This window comes from Echinops telfairi, unplaced genomic scaffold, assembly GCF_000313985.2.
Source record: "Echinops telfairi isolate 266 unplaced genomic scaffold, ASM31398v2 ScPeMD7_7416;HRSCAF=8454, whole genome shotgun sequence".
Lineage (NCBI taxonomy): Eukaryota > Metazoa > Chordata > Mammalia > Afrosoricida > Tenrecidae > Echinops > Echinops telfairi.
This window is the reverse complement of record NW_022111316.1, coordinates 988,989-1,000,980: the sequence shown is the minus strand read 5'-3', so window position 1 is coordinate 1,000,980 and position 11,992 is coordinate 988,989. Positions and strand designations below refer to the sequence as shown.

At 54.2% G+C, this 11,992-nt stretch overlaps 1 pseudogene; it reads right to left on the bottom strand.

Moving 5' to 3' along the window:
• Nucleotides 1-8,965: 8,965 nt before the first annotated feature.
• On the bottom strand, nucleotides 8,966-9,555 carry LOC101659574 (annotated as a pseudogene).
• Nucleotides 9,556-11,992: the final 2,437 nt, after the last annotated feature.

The following is an 11,992-nucleotide window of genomic DNA, read 5'->3' as shown; positions in this document are numbered from 1 at the left end:
AAGAAAGCTGATGGTGCCCGGCTATCAAAAGATATAGCGTCTGGGGTCTTAAAAGCTTGAAATACTTGTTTGTATTAAAGGTTTGTTTGTTCACTTGTTTGCTTTAAAGATTTCTCCTCATATGCCAACGCTCTCATTCTCTCAAATAGAATGTTTCCCCACCAACATCCAGTTATCCATCTTGCCAGCCAATATTTTAAACTCTGGAGAAATGGGTCCGGCACAAGCATGCTGTCTGAATAACTGAAAATGAACTTGGATGGTAACAACACAAGCCCTCCATTCTTTTTGTGCCCTGGGTTGTCCTCACCCTCCAAATACAATCTAACTTATGCAAGTTAAAAAAAAAATCCCAAAAGCATATACGGGGATGCTTCAAAAATGGGGGGGTTTGGGGGCATGGAATGAAAAGAGAACGGCCTTCTCCACAAATGATACAATCAGATTCTGCTTTTGAAACAAAGTATAATTTTTCCCCCGTCAGAATAACTATGATACTTATAAATACCAAGTATACATCCTCAGATAGCGTTGTTGCCAGGTGCCAGGGAGTCGGTGCTGGCCCATCTCAACCCTGCGGACAACAGAACAGACCCCCGGTCCTGGCCATCCTCACCAGTGTTCTGTGTGAGCCCGCCGTTGCCGCCACGGTGCCCATCCACCTTGCTGAGGGCCATTCTCCTCCCGGCTGCCCCGCGCCGTTACCAAGCCTGCTGTCCTTTGTCAGGGACTGGTGTCTCCGACAACACGTCCAGAGGGTGAGTTCAAGGGTAACTGTCCTTCTAAAGCGCGTTCTAGCTGTACTTCTGCCAAAGTAGATGGGCTTGTCCTTGGGCAGAGCCGGGCCGTTTCTGTGATCTTCGCCAGCACCACAGCTCAGTGCACCCACTCTTCTTCAACACCCTGCTCTCACAGCCACGCTTCGCATGCAGCTGCAGAGTCCTAAGATATCAATAAGAGTGATATTGAAGGATAAGATTCTGGTTGCTTTTTGGTATTGTACCTTAGCACTTCGCTGCCTTTTCTGATTGTTTTCTCAAGAAGTAAACATCTTCTGATGAAGGAAAATCATCTTATAAAAACATGGCATGCCAAACATAACTAATTTTTAAATGGGACATTTTTGCTTCACAAAAGGGATTTTCTACAGATCCCTTTTGGGGTATTTTAACATTTACATCGTGATGCACATGATCCAAAAAATTAGATATTATCAATGAGCAGAAAACAAACAGGAAAAGCCCTTCCTACCCCGCTCAACCTTGTCCTCAGATCCTAACCCTACCATTAATTAGTAATGTAATTAATATGTAAATATTAATATGATTACTTGGGTGAATATTGTGCACAAGCTCTTCCTCTGTCCCTCCAAACTTTTTTTTTTTTAATGCAACGCTTCAACTCACATTTTCATTTGATGTCTGGGTAAGATTGCAAGATACACCTCTTCAGACACTTCGCGACACCAGGGCCCCTTTCTGGATCAGCATGCTCCAGCCTACACCCGACTCTCTCTCGACGGCCGGATGCTGCCCCGGCGGGCGGCTGGGTGTTATTGTGTTTTCCCTCTCTCGTATCTTTTGCAAAGGGACTGGCTGTCTGAACGGCTCTTAGGACACGATGCTTGGGGAAGTAGACGGGCAGTGCAAGAGGACGCCCTTCAAAGAGAGGGCTCGACCTTGTGGCTGCAACCATGGCTCTAACGTCACAGCAATTGGGAAGACGGCCCTGCAGGGCCGGGCAGCGTATCCTCCTGTTGTCCCAGGGCCCACTGGGGTTGGAGGCCGGCCCATGACACCTCACCGCAGCAACGACCCCCCTCGTGCCTGCATCCCTGGGAGAACAGGAGTGAGCTCTAAAATGAAGGCCGAGTAGTGGGGTTCTTATTGTTGTGGGGGGGGAATAATAAAGAAAATGGTTTTTTTAAAATGCAACAGCTCTGGCTCCCTCGTCCTTCAGATGCCTGTAAGGGTTTTTCAGGTTCTAGGCAATGAAATAAGGATGCCAAAGAAGACTCAACACGTTTGCATTGTGCTGGAGAACAGTGGACGTACCACGGACGGCTGGAAGGACAAACAGACCTGTCTCGGGAGGACAGCCAGAGGGCTCCTTAAAGGGGCGAGCAAGGCTTTGTCTCACATATTGCGGACGGGTCCTCAGGAGAGACCGGTCTCTGGAGAAGGACACCGTGCTTGGTAAAGCAGAGGGGCAGGGAAAGTGGAAGGCCCTCGGCGAGATGGACGGATGGACACGGTGGCTGCAGCCATGGGCTCAGGCAGAGGACTACTGTGAGGACGGCACAGGAGCGGGCGGTGTTGTGTTCTGATGTGCACAAGGTCGCTGTGGGTCATTAGCGAACAACGACGAACAGTCATACATTCTTTCCATCAGACTCACAGAGCGGGCGGGGGTCTCCAGGACCATCTGGAGTGGCTACTGTGTCTCATAGCTAGGCTGACACTCAGAGAGGGACGAATCACCCAGGCCTTTCTGCCACCCCTCCTTCCTGGAAGGCAGGAACTATTACCCCAGCTGGCAGGGTCTCTTCCTGTTGGACACGGGGCGATATGCAGAGCTGACCCCATGCCCACTGTAATACCTCCACCCAGCAGCCTTCAGGACCACCCCCGCTCAGAAGTCACCTCCTCCATGAAGCCTTCTCTGCTTGCCCAGAGGCTGGATTGGATGGACACCATTCCTCTGGCTGCTTCTCACACAGGGTCCCAGAGGCCTGGTGGGCGTCTCCCCACACCCTCCCCCCACCCACTGGACTGGGAGCACGAGGCAGGGGTAGGGAGCTGGGCAAGGGGAAGAAGAGGATTGGGGATGGGGGTGCATGCCAGTCTGGTTGAAAAGCCCAGGATGAATACATTTGGTTGAATCATTTTCAAAAAGAGGCAAGAAAGCTTCGTGGAGACTTCCAGCAAATTCCAGAGGCTTTGGTCATGTAGAAGGCGATTCTAAAAGGTGGGGAGAAGCCCTGCTCGGTGCCTGACAACCTACTAAGTGTTTCTCCCCTGCTGTGCTCTCAACCAGCCCTCCTGACAGCCGGGAGTCAGGCCTGCTCTGCTGCTTCATGGAGAGCAGGGAGGCCTGGGGGTGGGGGCGCCCCGGCCTGGCATATGGGTTCCAATCCCACCACGCTCATCCTCCCGGGATGAAAGGGAAGGTGACTTGTCCACGGTCCCTCCTCCAGTCAGAATGGGAAGCTGGTTTCTAGCCCTCAAACCCTATGCTGACTGAACCTGGCCCTCTTACCAGCCCATCTGTGGGCCCACGTCTTACATACGCTCTAAAGCAGTGGTTCTCAACCTATGGATCATGACCCCTTTGGGGGTCGAATGACCCTTTCACAGGGGTCGCCTAATACATCCTGCATATCAGATGTTTACATGACGATTCATCACAGTAGCAACATTACAGTGATGAGGTAGCAACGAAAATAATTTTATGGTTGTGGGGTCACCACCACATGAGGAAATGTATGAAAGGGTTGCGGCATCACGAAGGTGGAGAACCACTGTTCTAAAGCGTTGTTCGGCTTCCCCTTCAAACCATCACCCTCCCAAGTGAAGCATGAGCTACTTCCAGGTGCACCCCACGCAGGCTGTGTGAGGACAAGGCGGGCGGTAGAGTTCGAATCTCCCCTGGGAAGGGGCTGGGAGAGGGAGAGGGGGCACGGCTCCCCGGCCTTCTCTGCAGGCCCGAGACACCAGATGGAGGCAGGCAGTGCTGTCTCCGTCTCCTGGATGACCCAGGATCCTCAGCCCTTCCTCAGAAGCCCCCAACCCTTGCCACCCTCTCAGTGTGGATAGTCAGAGCTCCCCCACCTTGAACCCGGAGGCAGGGGGACAGCTGCCCTGGAGCCTGCTCCCCGGACCCAGGAAGCACTGGCCCTCTCACTTAACAGGTGAACAAACCGAGGCCCACGCCCGGGGTGGACTTGCCCAGGGTCACATGCAAATCTTGGAGGAGACAGACTCAGACGGAGGCCCCCCACACCGGCTCCTTGGCTTGGCTGGGGGCCCCTGCCGCTCAGCTGCCCGCCACGCATTCACATCTCCGTGCCTTTTCTCCGCTCCCACCCCTCACCACTGATCTGACTGGACAGCAGCTAGGTTGGGGGGTGGGGGGTACACATGCCAAGCGGGGTGATGCAGGGATGCAAACTCTGCTCCCCTGGTGACCCTGACAAAGACTGCCAAGGTCAGAGTCATTCCACCAACAAAACGCTTGCAGGGCAGAGGAGGCAGCAGCCTCCCATCCTGCTGATTCATACATTCATTCAGCAAACACTGAGGTCAGGCTGTGCCCTCCTCTCTCCCCCTCCCCTCTCATCTCCTCCCCACAGTTCTCAGCTCCTTCCTCCTCCCCTCACACTCCAAGACCACCCTCCTGCCGTGTCCCCTCTGTCCTAAGGGCACTGGGGCTCTGAGCCCAGAGGAGCTGAGAGAGCTGGGCTGACCCACAGACAGGCCCATGCACCCACAGTTACCTGGTGGGGGGCCAGGGGCAGCCCAGGCAGGCGTCTTTCCAGAGGGAGGCCAAGAGGGACGAACACCGGCTTAGGGGCTCGATGTCCCCCTCCAGTGCCCCACCCCCAGGCCTTCACCCCAGGCCCTGCCTGGAAAACCCAGCCCAGGTTCAGTCGACTTCCTCTTGTGTCATGGAAAATGGCGGTGAGGAGGACAGGAAGCCCCCACCTGGGATCTGGGGTCTGAGTGGGGGGTGGCAGCCAGGAGGCCTGGGAGGGGGGGAGCGGCTGGGGTAACTCAGTGAGGAGGAAGCGCTATGTGTAGTGGGACCCCTCCACTGCTTGGGGGGTGGGGTATGGGTACAGACCCCTGGGAGCCATTAGGACAGCCACCAGAGACGGATGCCTTCCAATGTTCCAAAAACACACTAACAAATAAAACGCGAGAGAAGCCACCCATCCCTCTCCCTGTGGGACACAAGAGCCCGATACAAACCCTCTCCCTGTTGATTAGTTTCGGTTTCTCTGGGGAGACTGGCACAGGGGGTGGCGCCGGGACTGTGGAGGCAGAGCGATGGGGGCGCGTCTCAGTCGGGGGCAGTTACTTTGCTGCCTGCTCGACCTCCCAGGGCCAAGGCTGTTTGTTTATTTGTTTGTTTCTTTTCAGAGCCTCTGTGTCCTCATCTGTGAAGTGGGAAAACTCAGCCACTTCCCACAAGAGTTGGGAAGAGGAGATGGGCCGCCGCCACCCCTGGCTGGGAGAGGTGCTCAGAAACCAAGTTCCCTTCTCCCTGCAGTAACGTAAATGACATCACTGTGCAACATGCTGCCGTGATGACCCCAGCCGTTAAGGAAAGACCTTGCTACACGTCACACAGGAAGCTTGAGGGACAAACATGGCTTTCTAAGCACTGTGTTTTTAAGGGGGAAATAACTCGGTTGGATCCTGGCAGTGTAGGTGGGTCAGGGACCAGGTCTGACTGACTTATCATGGAGAGAATGAATGAATGAATGGATGAATGAATGAATGAATGAATGAATGGGCTGGAGTCTCCATCCATAGGGTATGGGGTCAAGGGGCTGCTGGGCAGGGCTTATTTCGGCCAGGATCTGACTTGGGGAGGGCTGGCAGAGCCCCCCACACACACATGCTAGCTGGGGCAGCAGCTCCTCTCGCTTCATGGGGAAAGGGGGGGCGGTGACGCGTGTCTTGTGGCGTCCAGCCTCACCTGTGTAGAGACTGAGCAGCCGTGTTCACTGTGGAGACATGGGCGCTCTGGGGGCTGCTGCTGAGGGGTGCACTTGGTGGGGTGCGTTCTCAGTAGCCCGAGGGGCAAAAGGCCTGGCCCAGCCCTGGAAGACCTGGTAGAAGGCAGGAGCACTTGAAGCAGTGGAGACCCTGGGGCACTTACCATACAGTCCTCCCCTGCTTCACCCCTGCCTGGAATGGCCCACATATCAGAAGGCACAGGAGCCTGGATCCAGGGACAACACTCAGAGACGCATACAACGACACGGGAAGCACACACACTGACATGGAAATCGTACACACTCACTGACAGGGAGACCTCACCCACATGCACACGCACACGCGCACGCGCACACCCAGCCACCCATGCGGCATCTGGGGAGGGACCATCTCCTGTACTTTCGGGTAAGCTCCCGCGAGGCTTTGCCTCCTGCATCCTACCTCACCCCAGAAGGGAAGTGTTTGGTTTGACTGTTCCTCCCCAATCTACAGCCAGAACCAGCACCGCACATCCCACGGCCCCTCCCCCTGCCCCAGCACAGCCCCCACCCTAGTGGAGCCTCTGCCTCAGGGAATCCCACCTCCCCTCAGGCTCCTTGGCTCCATCCACAGGTGGGCTGAGACCTCCTCCCGCACACCAGCCCCTGCTCAGGGTCCCCAGGTGGCCCCCAGATTCCCAGGTGGAGGGAGCCAGGGCACTGGCCCATCCCCGGGCACCTCGGGCAGGAAGTTGACACAGGCCGGCACCGCCACTCGAACTGGGGCAGGTGGTTTTACTGGGAGGAAGTTGACAGTTCAGCTTCAAACACGGTGACGTGGGCCCCACGCTGCCTGCTCCTCCATCCCACCCCTGCCCACGCCTGCTCACCCCACCCCTCCAGAGAGCGAGAGGCCAAGCCAGACGCCCTCACCCACGGTGCTGAGCCGGCTGAGGCTAAGGCAGGAGGAGGCCGAGCCCATGGGGTCCCAGCTATCACCACTGGCCATCGTGTACCTGCTGGGGCTGCTGGGTGAGTACCCCTCTCAGGCATCTGCGGGGTGCCTGGGGGTCCCCTTCTCTCTGGGTCTCTTTGCAGGGTCATGGGGAGGTGTTGGGGGCCACTCGGAGCCCTGTTTGTCCCCAGCCCTAACTTCTCTAGGCTGCTGAGACCCCACCTATCCCTGCTGGTGGGTCCTCAGCCAGAGGAAGTGGCCTTGTGCTAAAATCAGACTCCGAGCCATCCAGGTGGCTCCCTCAGGAGCATCCCCTGTGGTGGCCCCTCTCCTTGGATGCCTCCAGAGATGGGACCCTCACCACCCCCTGGGGCAGTTCCGATGATGCTCTGGACCGAGCCCAGTAGGGACCCCTTGGAGCAGCTGTGAAGGAGGCACTGGGAGTCCCTAGGCCCTCTCTCACACCAGGCCCAGGTCCCACCAAGGGGAGGCCCAGCCAGGCCCTGGCAGAGGGGCCAGAAACTCATCCCAGTGACCTCCTGGGAATGGTCTGGGGCAAGGTCACAGGTGGGGGAGGCGGTGGTGGCAGCTGAGGGAGGGTCTTTCTGGCCTGGAGACCTTAGGCCGCTGGCTCAGGACTGGGCACGGTGAGTGGGGAAGTCCTGAAGCAGGCCAGGAGCCAGTGGGTGCTGTGGGCGATCCTGTGTGAGCTGGGACAGGTCCCCGATCCCACCCCCTTCACGACTGATCGCAGAGTGAAATGGGTGTGATCCGAATTCCTCCCCTAGGGTGTGAAGATGGGAGGGGTACTGCACTGTGGGGTGAGAACAGGGGGCTCTGAAGGTGCCAGCAGCTTCCCCAGGGAGGAGGGGGAGGACGCAGAGCCACTAGTGAGCAGGGAGCCCCCTCCCCACCTGGGGCAGCTGGGTGCCTGTATCAGTGTGAGGGTGAAGGGGCGCACATGGAGTGTCTAAGAGTGAGCTGTGAGCGGATCTGTGGGTTTGAGGGTGAGCGCGTGTATCTGAGTGTGTGAGTGTGTATGTAAGTGTGTTTGGCGCCATGGGTTGCGACTTGGCGGCAGAATGGAGCCCTGCTGGGCCAGCTCCCTCCCCACAGTCATGACTGCGTTTGAAACCATTGTGGAAGCCCCTGTGCCCAGGCATCTCCGTGAGGGGTCTCTCTTCATCCGGGGCCCACGACTCTACCGAGCACGATGGCCTTCACTGGGGACGGATGCCTCCTGGGAACATGCCCAAAGATGGAAGAAGTCCTTCCATCGTTGCTTCTCAGGAAAGATGCTTGTCCTTTCTGCTTGTCCTTCTGCCAAGACCCACCTGTCTGTTCTCCCATGGGCTCCGCCCCGCGCCGCCATCATTCACAGGTATCCATTCTTCTCCGGCCTCGCTTATTCGCCGGCCGGTTTCCACAGACGTGGGCGGCCGTTGATGAGCCCGCGGGCTGGTTCAGGTTGCACCCTAGCCTCAAAGGGACATCTTGGCTCTGTAACAGCAAGGACGTCTTGTCCAGCCGATGGGCCCAACGCAACAGCACGGGCTCGACTGCTTGACGGCCGCGCTCAGGGGCGTTGATTCGGGTAGAATGAAAATCCTGGACGACGTCCATCTTTTCTTCGTTTATTGATTCCGCGGTGAGGCTCTCTGAGTCTTTATACGGCGGGTGGTGCAATCCGTACCGAAGGCTGTCGTCTTGGGCCGTCGTCGGAAAGTGCTTCAAGCCCTCTTTGCTTTCAGAAAGCAAGATTGACTCAATAGCAGGTTAGGAGTGAGTCTCCTTCCAGTCCAATGCCACGGCCTTGTCATAGAATTGAGCTTCTCACATGACTTGCTCGGCGTAGAGATAGCGTCAGTGGTGTGAAAGGCTACGACCCTGAAGCCCACCCGTTCCGATATTAATCCGTGCAGTGCTGTGCCTTATTCTGTCCACCGCTGCCTCTTGGTCGAGGGTTGGGTTCTGCAGCAACACAATGACACCTTCCGGAATCGCCATTCTTTTTTTCTCTGAGTTCAAGTTTAATACAACTACAAAAGATCAGTGGGCTTATGCCCCGCTACTAGTACATGATACACATCAGCTGCCCTGCCCCAAACAGCTCAGGGTCATTTTCACTGCGGTGTAGAAAGACGGCCCCTCCCCAGCCCCTACCAAAAAAGCCTATCACATTATCAAATACCATGTTCTCAGTAGAGTCTAAGGCCTTTTGTTCGAAACACGAAGAAGAATACAAGAGAGGTTTTGTTTGTTTTTCTCAAGGCTACTCGTTGCAGCCTAGCACTGAAATGGTCCAGGGCTCACTTCCGCTTGGCGAAATACTCTCTGCTTTTCTGCACATCAGGCTTGATAGTATCACTGCCAGGCTTCCAACCAGCTGGACACACTGCTCCATGTTCATCCGTGAACTGGAAGGCCTGCACCAGTCTCAGGGTCTCATCCACAGAGAAGCCAACAGGGAGGTCATTTACAGTGATCTGCCTAAGGACTCCTTTATCATCAATGATGAAGAGGCCCCTCAACGAGATGCCTTCATCCACCTTTAAGACCCCATAGTCCTGAGTAATGGTGCTTGGGGTCTGATACCAAAGGAATGTGCATAGGCCCTAAGCCTCCTTTCTTGGGTGTGTTGGTCCAAGCCAGATGGCAGAAGTGAGAATCCACAGAAGCACCAATCACTTGGCAGTTGAGTTTCTTAAATTCTTCTGCCCTGTCACTGAAAGCAAGGATCTCCGTAGGGCACACGAAGGTGAAGAGGGTCAACAAAGAACACTATGTATTTTCCTTTGTAGTCACTCAGGCTGATAGCTTTGAACCGACCATCAGGCATAACAGCTGTAGCTTTGAAGTTGGGGGCAGGGTGCCCAGTTTTTGCAGTTCCTGAAGACATCTTGTTAACAGCGGGGGCGCGCTGAAGGAGCGAGCACCAGTCTGCAGCCAGGAAGAGAGCCCTTTTTTTTCTTTTTGAAATCATTTATTGTCGACCCTTGCAGATATTATAACAATCTATACATCAATTCTGTCAAACAAACTTATACATATGTTGCCATCGCCATTTTCAAAACATTATCTTTCTACTTGAGCCTTTGGTATCAGCTCATCTTTTTTCCCTCCATCCCTCACCCTCGTGAACCCTTGATAAATTACATATATATATATGTCTATTTGTCATATCTTACACCATTCGCTGTATCCCTTCGCCCAAGTTTCTGTTATTCATCCCTCTCAGTGGGGAGGGAGAGGTATACATCCATCATTGCTATCGGTTCCCGCATTCTTCTCAATATTATCCATCACTTGCTTTTATCTCTGCTGTTTCCTTAGCATAGTCAATACATCACAGGCAAACACGTTTTCGGTGTTCCCCACTTTTAGCCAAGCTCCAGTGGACATCAGAAGCCGTACCCTTCGCTCCACCTCTTCTGAACCTGAATTGAATTTCTGGTGGTCCTTGGCGATGTACCACTGCAGCCTTTTACACGATGTTCCTTCGGCAGCACCTTCCTTGCGTGTGATATTGTTTGATTGTTTCTACAATCTGTTGGCTCGCCTTTCTTTGCACAAAATACAAATCTCTTCTGATCGGTTGGCCAAATTTCCTGAACAGATGAGTGAGTGCTTACACCATCACCTCCCTGGTGGAAGCATCTTAACTGGTTTTCCATCCCTCTTGGAGCCTTGTCTGTTGCCAATGCCTTCAATGCGACTTTGATAGCCTTCTCCGGTACCACCAGTTCTCCATCATGTGCTACCTCCTGAAACGGTCGGACTCTGTAGATTCCTTCCATCTGCTTTTGATGCGTCCTGTATCGTTCAATAATTTGTCCACAGAATCCTTCAATGTTGAAGCTCATGGTCTGATTATTTCTTCTTTTCCTTGTCCTTCTTCATTACTTTCAGCTTTAGAAATGCTGACGGAGGTCTTCCCTTTGGACCTTCTAACGTCAGGGCTTTGCACATTTCATGATGAGATTACTTTGTCTTCTCGCGAGCCCCCTGTTAAAAGCTTCTGTTCAGATTTTTTGCTTCATCGCTTCTTCCTTTTGTTTTAGCTTCTCTACATCCAAGAGCTAGTTTCAGAGTCTCTTCTGGCGTCCGTTCTGTGCCCGCCTTTACTTTCTGTCTTCTGAATGGCCTTTCGCTTTCTTTGTGTGGAATGTTGCTGATGTCGTCCGCCACTCGGCTGGTCTCTGGTCCTTACTGCTCAATGTTGTCCAGTCTGCTCTCGAGATGGTCTCTGCGCTCAAGCAAGATGACCATTAGGTCACACGTCGGCTCTCCTGGACTTGACTTCGTCTTCTGCTTCGACTTGAACATTCCTAAGAACAATTGATGGTCTTTTCCCAGAAGAGCTCTGACCTTGTTCTGATCAATAATGTTGACCTTCCCCCGTCTCTTTCCACAGATGTAGTCTATTTGATTCTTGTGTGTATTCCGTCTGGTGAGGTCCACAAACACGGTGTAGACACCGCATGATGGTGTTGAAAACGGGTATTTCCAAGGAATACGTTGTTGGTCTCAAAATTCTGTCAGGGGATCCCCGAGTCCTGTCGCTCAGCAAGGCCGGGTGCTTCCTCTGTTTCCAGATTGGACATTCAAATTACCAGCAATTATCAGTGTGTCCTCACGGCCTGCTTGGTCACTTTCAGATTGTGTGTCTGTCTGTAACTCAGTATGTGTGCGTGTGCGCGCACATACACGCGCGTATGTGTGAGTTTATGTGACTTTGTGTGTGTACAAATGTGTGTGCTTGTGCGAGTGTTGGATGAATGTGTGTGTACATGTGTAGCTGTCTGTGTCTGTAGCTTGTGTGTGCTTTCAGGGTCGCGAGATGGCCCAAACAGAAACTGTGTTGCCCCGTCTATGGCGACGGCACACGTGCTCATGTGCTCACGTGGCTGCTATGGCTTGTAGTTGAAAGAATACAAAATACCCCATCCAGAGAGCAGAGGGTCCTCCGAGGACCCTGACACGGGTGACTGTGACCCCATGGACCTCCGGTCCTCCTAGGACATGTTCAGGACCTTCAAGACCTCCCTCAAGGTCAGACATCTAGGCCTGGCTAAGCTTCCTGCTCCTATGAATGTGTTTTGGAGCCCAAGGGCATGTGGTCTGGCCCCAAGGGCCCTCCCACCTGCCATGACCCACCACGGTTCAAGGACCCCCTGGTCAGAGGTGTGCGAGGCAGGAAGAGGAAGCCGCAGTAGAGGATCACCATGAGACCCCATAAGTGCTCAGTTCTACATGGTGTGTGTGAGAAAGAGAGAGCGAGCAAGCTGGTGAGAAGTAAGATCCCCTTGTCCAGGGGGTCCCAGTTTACAAAATGC